Here is a 12,856-nt window from a genome sequence, read left to right as displayed (position 1 = left end):
GATTCCGCCTGCTGCCCGCCAGGAGCAGATGAGTAAGGGAGCATCCAGACCCTCTCCGCTCAATGCTCTCAGCTCTTTCCTAGGGGTTGGAAAACAGTAGGCTGGGGCCTTTGCATCTTGGGGTTGAACACAGATGAAGCTCAGAAATTAGCTATAACCTCGTTCCCAGGAGAGAGCAAGGAGGGCAGAGGCCAGCAGGTCTTTCCAGCAAGAACTAGAGGTTGGCATCCCAGGGAGAAATAGTCTCTACGCTGGTCTTCAAGGATCATGCTCCATAATGTCTGGTTACCTTCTGCCTCACCCTTCAGCGAAGCTTGGGGTCACGGGGTCCCCTGCTCACCTTTTCTGGTGAATTGTGACCAAGAATCACTGGATACTTCCAAAGTTGACCTCAAGAAAGAAAAATGAATGCCTCTAGGTAAAAAACATCACCTCAAGAACAAAAGGGATGTTTTTAAAAAAACGTTATAAATTCAGAGAGATTGAGCATCAATGGATGAGTGGCAAATTGTCACAAACCATGGGACATCATGCACTGGAGTACTACTCAGCATTGGAATATATGTTTATAAATCACCTGATAAGGGTTTTGCATCCACAACATGAGAAGTACTCGCAAAATTCAGTGATAAAAAATATGAAAACAATTCTTTAAAATGACAGAAAATCTGAACAGATACTTCACCAAAGAAAGGTACAAATGGCAAATAAGTCTGTGCCAAGATGCTTTAAGTCGTTAGGGAAATGCCAATCAAATTATGAGATTTGATCAACCTTTCTAAAAGTTAGAATCTACAAAAATTCATACTAAAAGTCAACTGAGGCACAGTAGAAATTTAAAGAGCTTGAGGATCAACAGTCCACAAATTGGGCAGCACCCAACCAGAAGTGGATCGTGAGCCCTGCAGAGGACACCAAGGTAAAGGTGTTAATAGGACTGGCAGATGGAGAGCAAAGGAAGCACCTGCTCGGCCACCGGTGTGCACTGGCCGGCTGCTTCTGAGTGGCTGGGCTTAAGTTCCATTCTTGCTTGACATGGGCATTCACAAGAAAAAGCTCACGTTAAATGTCCCTTATGTTTGTAAATCCAGCAGGGCTGATGAGGTCACTCAGGGTGGTCTGGCCGGCTTTGTCTTTTCAAGGGTTCCTCAAATCAGATCTCCACTTTAACTTACTTTACAATTGTAAATGTAATAGATAACACCCAAATATGAACACTTCCCCCATAGTACTCATAGCCAAAACAAGTTACTTAACTTTCCTCTTGAGAGTTACAGTGACTTCATACCCCTAACGGTGGATCTGCTCAAAGAAAGGTTCATGCCTGACTTACCCGAGAGAAGCAAACATGGCTGACTAACAGTGAACTTTTACTAGAAATTTATCCTTATAGGGGTCTCCCTTATGTGCAGTTTTGATTTCTGCAGTTTTAGTTACACTCCGGTCAACCAGGAGTTGAAAATATTAAGGGGAAAATTATGGAAATCATTCATAAGTTTCAAATTGCACATAATGAAGTCTCGGCTTGCCTCACCCAGGATGCTAATCATCCGTGTGTCCAGTGTATCCACACTGTATACCCTACAAGCCTTTAGTCACACTCTGTAGCCATCTCAGTTATCAGATTGAGCCTCAGGGTATGGCAATTCTTGCGTGTGTCCATAAACCTTTATTTTACTTAACATTGGCCCCCAAGTAAAGATCAGTGATGCTGGCAATTCTATTATAATTTTTGTATTACATATTGGTTATTGTTTTTAATTCCTTTGTGTTTAATTTCTAAATTAAACCCTGTCATAGGTATGTATGTACAGGAGGAAACATACTATATATATATATATATATATATATATATATATATATATATATATATATTGGCATGCACTGCAGGGTCTTGTAAGACATCTCCTATAGAAAAGAGGGAATGACTGTAGTTTTTTCTAATTTAAAAAAAAAAAAAAAAGGTAGTCCAAAAACTAGTTTCATTTTACAAAGATGCTTCTTTTTCAAATTATAGTAAAAGTGACTCAAGCAGTTTTCAATTTAATTTTCTGCCACATGCCTTAGCATTCCTTCGGAATCACTGACACGAGAACAGTGTTTGCAGAGTGTGTGGGGGTAATGCCAGTCCGAGGCTAATGAGCAGGTACATATTCAACAACAGCAGAAGGCTGGAGCCCGCATGTCAAATGGTTCCACACTAAGTATTTACATAGACACGATTCATTAACATAAAAAAAAAAAAACAGAAGTCTGGAGGCCGCTTCATTCAATGTTCAAAGGGTTATTCATTCCCATTTTCTCTGAGCAAATCCTTTTATGAAATCTTACGTTAGACTGTGACATTTTCCCAAGGCATGGCCTGAACCGCGAGCACCGCCACAAGGGCGCTTAGCCTGGCCTTCATGGCTCACGCTGCATTTCTCCTGGACCTCGCTGCCCCCAGCCAGGGCCTACTGCAAGTAGTAGGCCATCTGTCTACCAGAAGCCCTCCCTGAGACCTGATAGGGAACCTGGATAGAGCCAGCATCCCAAACACTTGTGAACAACAGAAAGTTGCCCACACTGCTTCTTGCTTAGGCCTGGTGCTTTGCTGAAAGCCCTACAGGGAGTCAGAGCCAGGACTGGGCCCTGAGAAGATGCCTGTATGAGTGTCCTGTAGGAAGGAGGGGCTAAGGAGCACCTGACTGTCCCTGCCCCTGGCTAACGGTCACTCACATCTGTCCAGCCAAACATAGCTGGTCTGTGAACTTTCAGGTCCGGGACAGTCCTGTAACTGTCTCCTTAAAAGGGAATGAATGAGTGTACAAGGGAGCCCCCTGGGGCAGAAGTTCAAGGATGCCAGGCAGATCAAAGCTCGAGATCCTGAAGCTTAAACCAGATCCGTCATCTTGGGTCCTTCCAGCCTCCTCTGCCCCCAGACCAGGTCCCTGTCTCAGTCTATGTGCATGCGGAAACAAAGACCAAGGGTTTATTAATGACAGAAATGTAGCTCTTCTAGCTCTTGAGGTGGGAAGTCCAAAACTAAGTCAGCAGTCTGTCAGTCTCTGCAGAAGGTCTTCCCGGGTGATAGTGGGCACCTTCTCACTGCGTCCTCACATGGTAGAAGGGAGGATCTCTGGGCCTTTTATGAGGACACTAGTTCCACCCATGAGGGCCCTGCCCTCCCAACCTGGTCACTTCCCAAAGGCACCTGCCCCCCCCCCCCGATACTCTTGCTGAGGGGGCCTAAGTTTTAACATCTGCATTTGGGGACACACACATGCTGGGACAGCAGGACAGCTGTCTGTTTTTCCCAGCTGCATATGTGTCCCCCATGCCATAGCCAGCTCTTTTCTAAAAAATTAGCACGGGAACTCTGGTCAATCCATCACAGCATGCCTCTGGACAAGCTGCTGCTGAATACCCGGACAGCCCTGTGCGGGCCCCAGGGCTTGAAATCTCTGAATGGTCAGGCCAATAGCCCTTCTGCAGCCCCTCCTTGGTCCTGGATCCCAGGGGGTTTCCTGCCTCCAGGAGCCCAGCCCACAGAATGTGCCCTCCCATCTGCACCTCAGCTTCTCACGGAGTCCCCTGCCCTGCCTTCTGCAGACCCCTGTGGCTGCTGCTTTCTCACAATGAGTCCCCCCTCGGCCTGTCCTGGCTAGAGACAGAATTGCCCTGCAGGGCTGTCCACTCAGCTGGGATACCAGCAAAGCCCCTGCCACATGGTCCCTTCCACTTCTCTCCCCTCTTCCCTGCCCAGGACAAGAGAGTTCAGGGCAAAGTCTCACCCCTGTGCCTGCCTTCACTCCACTGTGCCCCAGGGCTTGCCGGGACAGGCTTCTCTCTCCTCTCATGCCTAGCTGGACTTCTTACTGACTTCCTCTGACTTCAGCCCTGGGTTGGACAGGGTACAGGAGAGAGGGACTGGCCTAGCAGGAATGGGTTTAAATCACTCAGTATTTCAGAAATTGTAATCCTGCTGTCTTGCTTGTTTTAAACCAAAGTGCCTTCCCAAGCCCCAGTGTCCCCTTCCTTGACTGACTCAGAATCCCCTCAGCACTCTCTGGGGAACAATGCGAAGCCTCTGCCACTTGGCTGGGCGGCCGTTGGTGCTCTTTTTGCACAAACTTCCAAGATACCCAGCACTGCTCCTCTTCCTCCCTGGTACCTGTTCTCTCTCAAACCACCTCCTTCCTGGCCTGCTCCCTCGGAGAGCGCCACACAAGACCCCTGTCACCTGATAGATGCAGAACTCGGGACCCGGCAGAACATTACTCCCCTTTCCTCCTGTGTCGCAGGAAGACTGGCTGGCAGCTGCCTTGTCCAGAGCTCAGATCCAAAAGAACATAGTGTTGGGCCTCTCCTTGCTCTAAGATTCTCCATGGCCAATGGCACATGTGAACACTGTATTTCCAGGCACAGTGCTGGCCCACAAACAGTCCCTGTCCAAGTTAGGTGACAGCAAGAGACTACTAAAAAGGTGACCCAAATCAAAATGAGGCCAAGAGGGTTGGACCAGGTGACTGGTCCAACCATCCCCTCCTCCCCTGGCCATTGCTGTGACCAAGCCTCCCCACCTGATATCCATCTGGCACATTCCAGGCCCTCGCTACACCATCAAGCCCTGGGACATAAGAAGCTGCCTCCAAGTCCCCTTCCCTGCAGTGTGCAGCAAGCAGGGCTTCATTGCAGGACACCCCTTCTCGACTCCTCCAGTGACTTCCAATTCCAGTGGATCCAGGCTGGCATTCAATCCTGGATTCCAGGGTCTCGCAGCTTAGATATGTGTTAGCTTTCCATTACTGTAACAACTTTGAGATCATCAGCTTATAAAGAGAAAAGGTTTTATTTTGGCTCACAGTTTCAGAGGTGCTACTCCATGACCAAGTGGACCCGTTGCTTTCAGGTCTCTGGTGGGGGATGGGAGCATCACAGCAGGAGCAGGAAGAGTCAGGAGAGCAAAAAGGGGCCAGGGCCTCCACCCCGTCACGGGCACACCTGATGACAGAATGTCCACCATCACCATCTGTTAGAGCACCAAGCTGGGACTAAGCCTTGAACACATGGGCCTTTGGAAGCCATTTAAGATAGTGGATATTGGGACCACCGAGTCCATCCATAGCCCTGCCTGTTGGGCAGGCCCCTCTTGGCATTACAGACCAGAGAAGAGAAAGGCTGCAGGTACTGGATGTGGAATGGGTCTGTCATCCTGGGTAGCTGTGGTCAGCAGGCAGCAGCCCTCTCCCCTGGCCACTTACAGAGTGGTTCCTGCTGATCAAGCCCTCCATGATACCTGCTTGCAACCTGTGCTCTGAGCTCTGCCATCACTGCTGGGAGCCAGAGAAGGGACTTTTAGCTCTGAAAGACACTTGAATCAAGCCTTCACAAATTCAGATTCTAAAAGCAATGAAATCCAGTCGTTCAGAAATCCAGGTAGATTTTAGAACAACTGGGAGGTGGGTAAAAAAGACATCAGATACGGTGCAAATAAGAAAGTGAATTCTTCAGAGAAAAATCCTCTTATTTTTTCTGGAGGTGTTGGGGACTGTTTTGAATGATGGCCATGATTCTCAGTACTCTGAGCCTAATAATCACCAGACCAAGCACCCTGCTGTCCTGCCTGGCCACTCTGCTGCAGCTGCCCATGGCCAAGCACTCTGATTACAGGCTCTTCCATCCTGCAAGGGTGCGGACCACTCATGGTCCTGGAGCCACTCCGTCTCCAGCGTCCAGCCTCCTGCTGGGCTGCTCACCCAGTTCCCAGCACTGGCTGCACCTCCTCACCCTGCTCCTCGCTGGGGCTCAAGACTCAGACCCAAACACTTCTGCACCAGGCAATGCCTCATTCTTTCCCCATGTACCAGCCTGCCCAGGGGTTCAGAGTTTCAAGGGGCACCAATGAGCAATGAATGAGAAGAGTCTTCTCCCCACCTCTCCAATTCCCAGCCTCAGCTCCCAACTTAGTGCAGAATGCTGGTCCAATGCCCAATGCAGCGATGGTGTGACAGCATGCTTTGTTTGTAAGCCACAATTGATACAATTGATCAGGGATAGAAAGCTTTTCAGATCAGCCAAGACGTGCCTGACCCACGCGTCAGGGCACGATGTCAACTTCTGGAAGAACCGGCCTACTTCCTCATAAGACTGCATCTTGTCTATCTGCTCTCACTCCTGGGGCAGCACAGACTCTAGCACATTGTCCTACCTGTCCTAGGTCATTTCAAAAGCTGACTTGTCAGAAGAAAGTGAATGGAACTGCCAAGTCAGCAAAATAGTTGATTGGAACTTGTAGTTCTTCACAGGGAGAGAATCTAATGAGCTCTATCAGTCCACTGCAAACCAGTTTAGGAACTGTGGGAGCAGACCACTCCCCAGTTTTTTTGGGTCGTTTTTTTTTTTTTTTATGACATTCTCCAATTTTTACTGAAAGAAAGAGAACTGAAAATTCGTATCTGTGACACTGCTGACTAGCAGGATTCCAGGACATCTTTCAGAATGCTTGCCTTTCATTTGCAAAAGCCTCATCTCTGTCAAAAACAATGCAGACGGAATATTGTATGTTACTTCTTCAAGCCCTGGTTCTCCTAAAGTAGTCAGTTTTTCCATAACATGAAAATACATCCAATGGAGAAATAGAAATGCCTTTCAGCATTGGGTGTTCTCTGCGTGACTGTTGGCACGGGGACAGGTGTCTGCTGCAGAGATATGAAGGGTCAACTCTTTTTTCCTGCAGTTCTCAGTTCCTTCTTCAGGACAGTGCTCCTCAGAGCAGACAATTCTAGGCGTCCATGACAAGCTAGAGACTGAAGCAACTCAAGGGCCACGGTCAAGCTGGCGATGGGAGTTCCTGGCTGTTGTGCTATTATTTGCAGCTGCGGGCAGTCCCTGCTGTGCCCACATCAGTTCTTCCTTGCCAGTGCAGCTGTGAGCTCCTCAAGGTGGGGCATAAGCCACTGGTCTTTGCATCCCTCACCTTAAGATACATGTTATTTCCTCTGTCTTAATACATACTGTACAGACACTAAATTTAACTGCTTCCGTTTAAGAGGTTTAAAACAAGTTGGTTCTCTCAATGAGATATTGATTCCCTTGCTTTCTTAAAATTTAGCTGATCTGGCCTAAAGTACATTTGAGAGGCAGGACTGAAAATATCTCCAGCTAATTAGTGTCTAGCTCACTGCAAAGTATTCAACAGCTGGGGCTGACTATTTTTCCCATTTCAAAACTGTAAAATCTGTTCTCAAAGACTGCATGTAGCTGGGAAAACACCATTCCCAACTCAGATCCTCTGGGAGGGCATCAATTACTCCTATTATTCTATCATTGATTGTACTGCCTCATTGACAGCATCTATAAAAGGAAATGATGCTTGGCATTAGTCTCTTTCCCTGTCAATTGTGAAAGATGTGTTAAGGGAATATTTGGCCCAATCAGTCTAGAACTATTTCTCCCATAACAATAAGCCAGTTCTTTTTACTTGGAATAAGGAACATCTCCAGTAAACCCATGGTAGCGGGGTGGGGAAAAGCGGAACTGAGAAGCAAGCACATGAAAGATGCTCAATGTCACAGATCACTAGGAGATGCAAACTGAAGCAACAAGGAGATTCCACAATACACCTGTAAAAATGGCCAAAATCGAACACAGCGACTGCAAAGACTGCTGGTGAGGATGTGGAGTAGTGGAAATTTCATTTACAGCTGTCAGAATGCACAATGGTAAAGCCATGTGAGAAGACATTCTGGCAATTCTTAAATTACAAAACTAAACATAGTCTTATCAGTTAATCCAACAGTGAGCTTTTAGGTTTACACAAAGGAGTTGAAAACATATTCACATAAAAACCTGCAAACACTCAACATTGGCAACAAGGGGAAGCAATGGGAACGTGCTCCAATACAATAGAGGTGGGCGAAGAGACTGTGATACCTCCATACAACAGAATGCTGTTCAGAAGAGATTTTAAGAAGAGATACTAAGCTAGGAAAAGGCAAGAAAGAACTAAGTGCAAACTGCTAAGTGAAAGAAACCAATCTGAAAAGGCTGCCTACTGTACATATGGTCAGAACTGTGTGATGTTCTTTTTTATTTTTATTTTTTATGTTTTTGGTACCAGGGATTGAACTCGGGGGCACTTGACCCCTGAACTACATCCCAGCTCTATTTTGTATTTTATTTAGAGACAGGGTCTCACTGAGTTGCTTGGTGCCTTGCTGTTGCTGAAGCTGGCTTTGAACTTGCGATCTTCCTACCTCAGCCTCCCGAGCCACTGGGATTACAGGCATATGCTACCACACCCAGTCTCTGTTCCTGGGGAGTCACTAGCAAATCAGGGATATAGGAATTTGTATATAATAAAGTAAGGAAGAAATCTCCAGAGTCACAGCAGCTCCAACGCCGGGCCAGAAGCACCAGCCAGTGAGGTTCCTCCCTGAGCAAAGTGGAGGGATAAAGGAATTAAAGGAAGCCATTTTTTGAGAATCCTGAGGCATGTTGGAGGGGAGCATTTAGAGATCAAAGACATTGCACAATTAAACTGAAAGGTGTGCTGCACATATCCTTGTGCAGGACAGAAACCACCATGTCCCCAAGCAGCATGCCGAGGACAAAGGACGGAAGCATTGTGCAGCTGCAGCACAGGGGCCAGCCGCCGAGGGAGCCCACTCCTGCATGACATAGAGTGTACTTAAGTGACCAAGGGGAAATTAAACTTGGAGAGAGTTTTACACAGGAGACAACTAGTCATGGAAACCCACGCAACTCTCCCCCTCCAATCCAGCTGCTCACAGGACCAGCTGAGAGACACATCTGGCTGTGAATTCCGAAGGGCAGGGGAGGGAGGGAGCTTGGAGACTGAACCCAAGACCAGGAAATGTGGGGGCCACAGGTGACGTCAGGGACTAGTCTAGAATTGGCTCTTCCACCACGTGAGTGGAACCCAAGGGAGATCCTGGGGTACAGTTTTCCAGCATGAAGTGGTAATTACTGAGCCCTGGACATGTTGTGCTGATTTAAAGTCTCCAGACCAGTTGGCATTCAGCGAAGATCCTATAGCCCACCTAAGCCTAAACCCTTCTTCAAGGAATTCCACCTACCAGATTACCTCTCTCCCTCCACAATCCAGAGGGTGGAGGATCATATTCCAGATAACCCCACCTAAAACTGCTGAAAATTTTCTGAATTCCAAATGAAAGAATTCTTTAGCTTTTTATTGAGATTCTTTTTCCTCTTTTTTCTTTTTCTCTATTTAATTGTGACCTTAAGAGTACATGGACATTTATACATACTCATATTTGTCTTTTGTCTCATTTCTAGCATTTTTGAAGCCACTTATTTTTCATGGGTAAGTTTTTTGAGGAATAGGATGTTTGAGATGTTTGATTAGTATATTTTAGTTTTGATATATATATATATATATATATATATATATATATATATATATATATATTTTTTTTTTTTCTTTTACCTGTTCCCCTAATTCTTCTTCTCTCATTTCTTCCACTAACAGCCAATCTATATTATTCTCTCTTTCACTCTTCCTTTACTTTTTTACCTCTACCTTCTCTCCTTCTCCCTCATAATTATCTCATCCTATATCACTTCTGTTCTTTCCCTGTATACCATCTGAAATTATAAACCCTTTTGCAAACTTGCTGTTTTAATTATGGGCAATAACTGATCATATCATTTCTGTTGATTGTGATAATTAACATTGTAGGCATCATAGTAGGAACTATCTGGTTTAAATGTTTTATATTTTTGCACTGGATGTTGTTATTATTTGTCTCCTGTGAAGAGTAAGGTATTGGAAAATTTAGAGACAATATAAGTCCCCAGGGCAGAAACTCTACTCCTTCAGATCCATACTGTTAAATGGATAGACACAAAAACAACATGAAAAAGCAAGGGAACAAATAGCCCAAAACAAACCAAAATGCTCCAAAAACAGAATCCATCAGCATGACAGTGGAAGAAATATAAGAGAAGTAGTTTAGAATGTACATAGTTAAACTTATCTGTGAGGTAAAGGAAGGAGTGAAATCAGAGAGAAAATGCATGGTGTGAAATATCACTTTAATAAAGAGAGAATCTGAAAAAAATCATAAATCCTCAAAATGAAGAAACCAATAAACAGATTAAAATTATTGAAAGCTTCACCAACAGATTAAATCACTTAGAAGACAGTTTCAGACAATGATGACAAAATATATAATCTTGCAAACAAAGTTGACCATGGAGAAAAGATGTTAAGAAATCCAAACAGATCTTCCAAGAATTATGGGATAACCTGAAAAGATCAAATTTAAGATTTATTGAGATAGATGAAGGCTCAGAGATACAAACCAAATGAATGGGATAGATGAAGACTCAGAGATACAAACCAAATTTCTCAATGAAATAATGTCAAAAATTCCTAATCCTGAAGAATTAAATGGAAAATCAAATACAGAAGGCTTACAGGACCCCAAATATCAAAATTACAACAAATCCACACTGAGGCACATTATTATGAAAATGCCTAACATATAAAATAAGGATAGAATTTTTTAAAGGCTTCCAGAGAAAAATGACAGGTAACATTTAGAGGAAAACCCATCTGGATCTCAGCTGATCTCTCATTCCAGATCCTCAAAGGTAGGAGGTGTGGGAATAATATATACCAAGCTCTGAAAGAAAATGGGTGCTAGACAAGAATTCTATACCCAGAAAAATAAAGCTTCAGAATTGATGATGAAATAAAAACCCTCCATGTTAAACAAAAGTTAGAAGCATTCACAACTAGCAAAGCTGCACTATAGAAATACTTGATAAGATATTTCTTGAAAAAAAATGAAAAATAAAATTGAAAACCAGGAAAGAGAGTAATACACTAAAATATCAGTAAATCAATGGAGAAAAAATTCAAATTTAAAAAACAGAAATAAATCAAAATTGTAAGGAATAAAAATCATATCTCAAAAATAACATTGAATATAAAAGGCCTAAACTCATCAATCAAAAGTAATAACCTGGTAAAATTGGATTAAAAAACAAGACCCAACAATATGCTGTCTCCAAGAGACTCACCTCATAGGCAAAGACATCAACAGGCTAAAAGTAAAAGGATGTGAAAAAACATAACATTAACATGAATCACATAAACAAGCAAGGGTTTCTATCCTCTTATCAGATAAAGTGGACTTCAAGCCAAAGTGAATCAGAAGGGACAAAGAAGGATGTTTCATACTGTATAAGGAAATTATATATCAATGAGACACAACAATCGTAAATATGTATGCCCCAACAATGGGGCATCTATGTACATCAAACAAACATTTCTCAATTTCAAGACGCAAATAGACCACAGCACAATAATACTGGGTGACTTTAACCACTTGTATCACCATTGGATAGATCCTCCAAAAAAAACTAGATAAAGAAGCTATAAAACCAAAAAATACAATAATAATAATCTAGACTCAACAGACATATTTAGAATATTTTATCCATCAATGACTGAACACACTTTCTTCTCAGCAGCACATGGATCCTTCTCTAAAATAGACCATATCTTAGGTCATAAGGCAACTCTTAGCAAATACAAAAAAAAAAAAATAGAGACAATACTTTGCATCCTATCATATCATAATGGAATTAAGTTAGAAATCAACAGTAAAATAAAAGCTAGAAGCTACTCTGACAACTGAAGACTAAATAATATGCTATTGACTAATGGATGAAGAGCGGAAGAAATCAGGGATGAAATTTTTTAAAAATAGTGGTAAATGAGAATAGCAATGCAACATATCAAAATCTCTGGGACACTATAGAGGCAGTTGTTTTAGTCAGTTTTCTTACTGCTATGACTAAAAGACCCCAGTACAATTGTAGAGGAGGAAAAGTTTATTTGGGGGCTGATGATTTCAATGGTCTCAATCCATAGAAGGCTAGCTCCATTTTTCAGGACTCAAGGTGAGGCAGAGCATCATGACAGCAGAGTGTGGCGAGGAACATGGCTCACATGATGATCAGGAAGCAGAGAGAGAGACTCTACTCTCCATGTACAAAATATAAACCCCATAGCCACACCCTCAATAAGCCATTTCCTTCTGCCACACCCCACCTGCCTGTAGCGACAACTCAATTACTACGTCAGGGATTAACTCACTAATTAGGTTAAGGCTATAACCCAATCGTTTCTCCTCTGAACTTCTTGCACTTTGTCTCATGTGAGCCTTTGGGGGACACTTCACATCCAAGTCATAACAGCAGTGCTGAGAGGAAAGTTCTGTTGCATTGAGTTCATTCCTTAAAAGAATGGAGGGCTGGGGATATAGCTCAGTTGGGAGAGTGCTTGCCCTGCATGCATAAGGCCCCAGGTTCAATCCCCAGCACTACACACACACACACACACAAAAAAAAAAAAAAAAGAATGGAAAGTCAACAAAAAACCTAACATTACATCTCAAAGCCTGAGGGCAGAGGGGATCAATACCCAAAGCAGTGTAATACAGGAGACAATTAAAATTAGAGCTGAAATCAAAGAAATTGAAACAAACGAAACACTCCAAAATATTGCCAAAATGGCCATACTACCAAAAGCACTCTACAGATTTAATGCAATTCCCATTGCGGTTCTGATTATGTTCTTCATAGTAATAGAAAAAGCAGTCATAAACTTCATTTGGAAAAATAAGAGGTCCAAAATAGCCAAAGAAATCCTCAGTATGAAAAGTGAAGCAGAAGGCATCACAATACCAGACCTCAACTTACACGACACAGCTATAGTAACAAAATGGCATGGAAAGGGCACCAAGGTAGACATGAAGACCAACGGTACAGAACAGAAGACCCAGAGACAAACCCACATAAATACAGTTATCTCATACTA

This window comes from Callospermophilus lateralis, chromosome 5, assembly GCF_048772815.1.
Source record: "Callospermophilus lateralis isolate mCalLat2 chromosome 5, mCalLat2.hap1, whole genome shotgun sequence".
Taxonomy (NCBI): Eukaryota; Metazoa; Chordata; class Mammalia; order Rodentia; family Sciuridae; genus Callospermophilus; species Callospermophilus lateralis.
Note: the sequence above shows the minus strand (reverse complement) of the source record.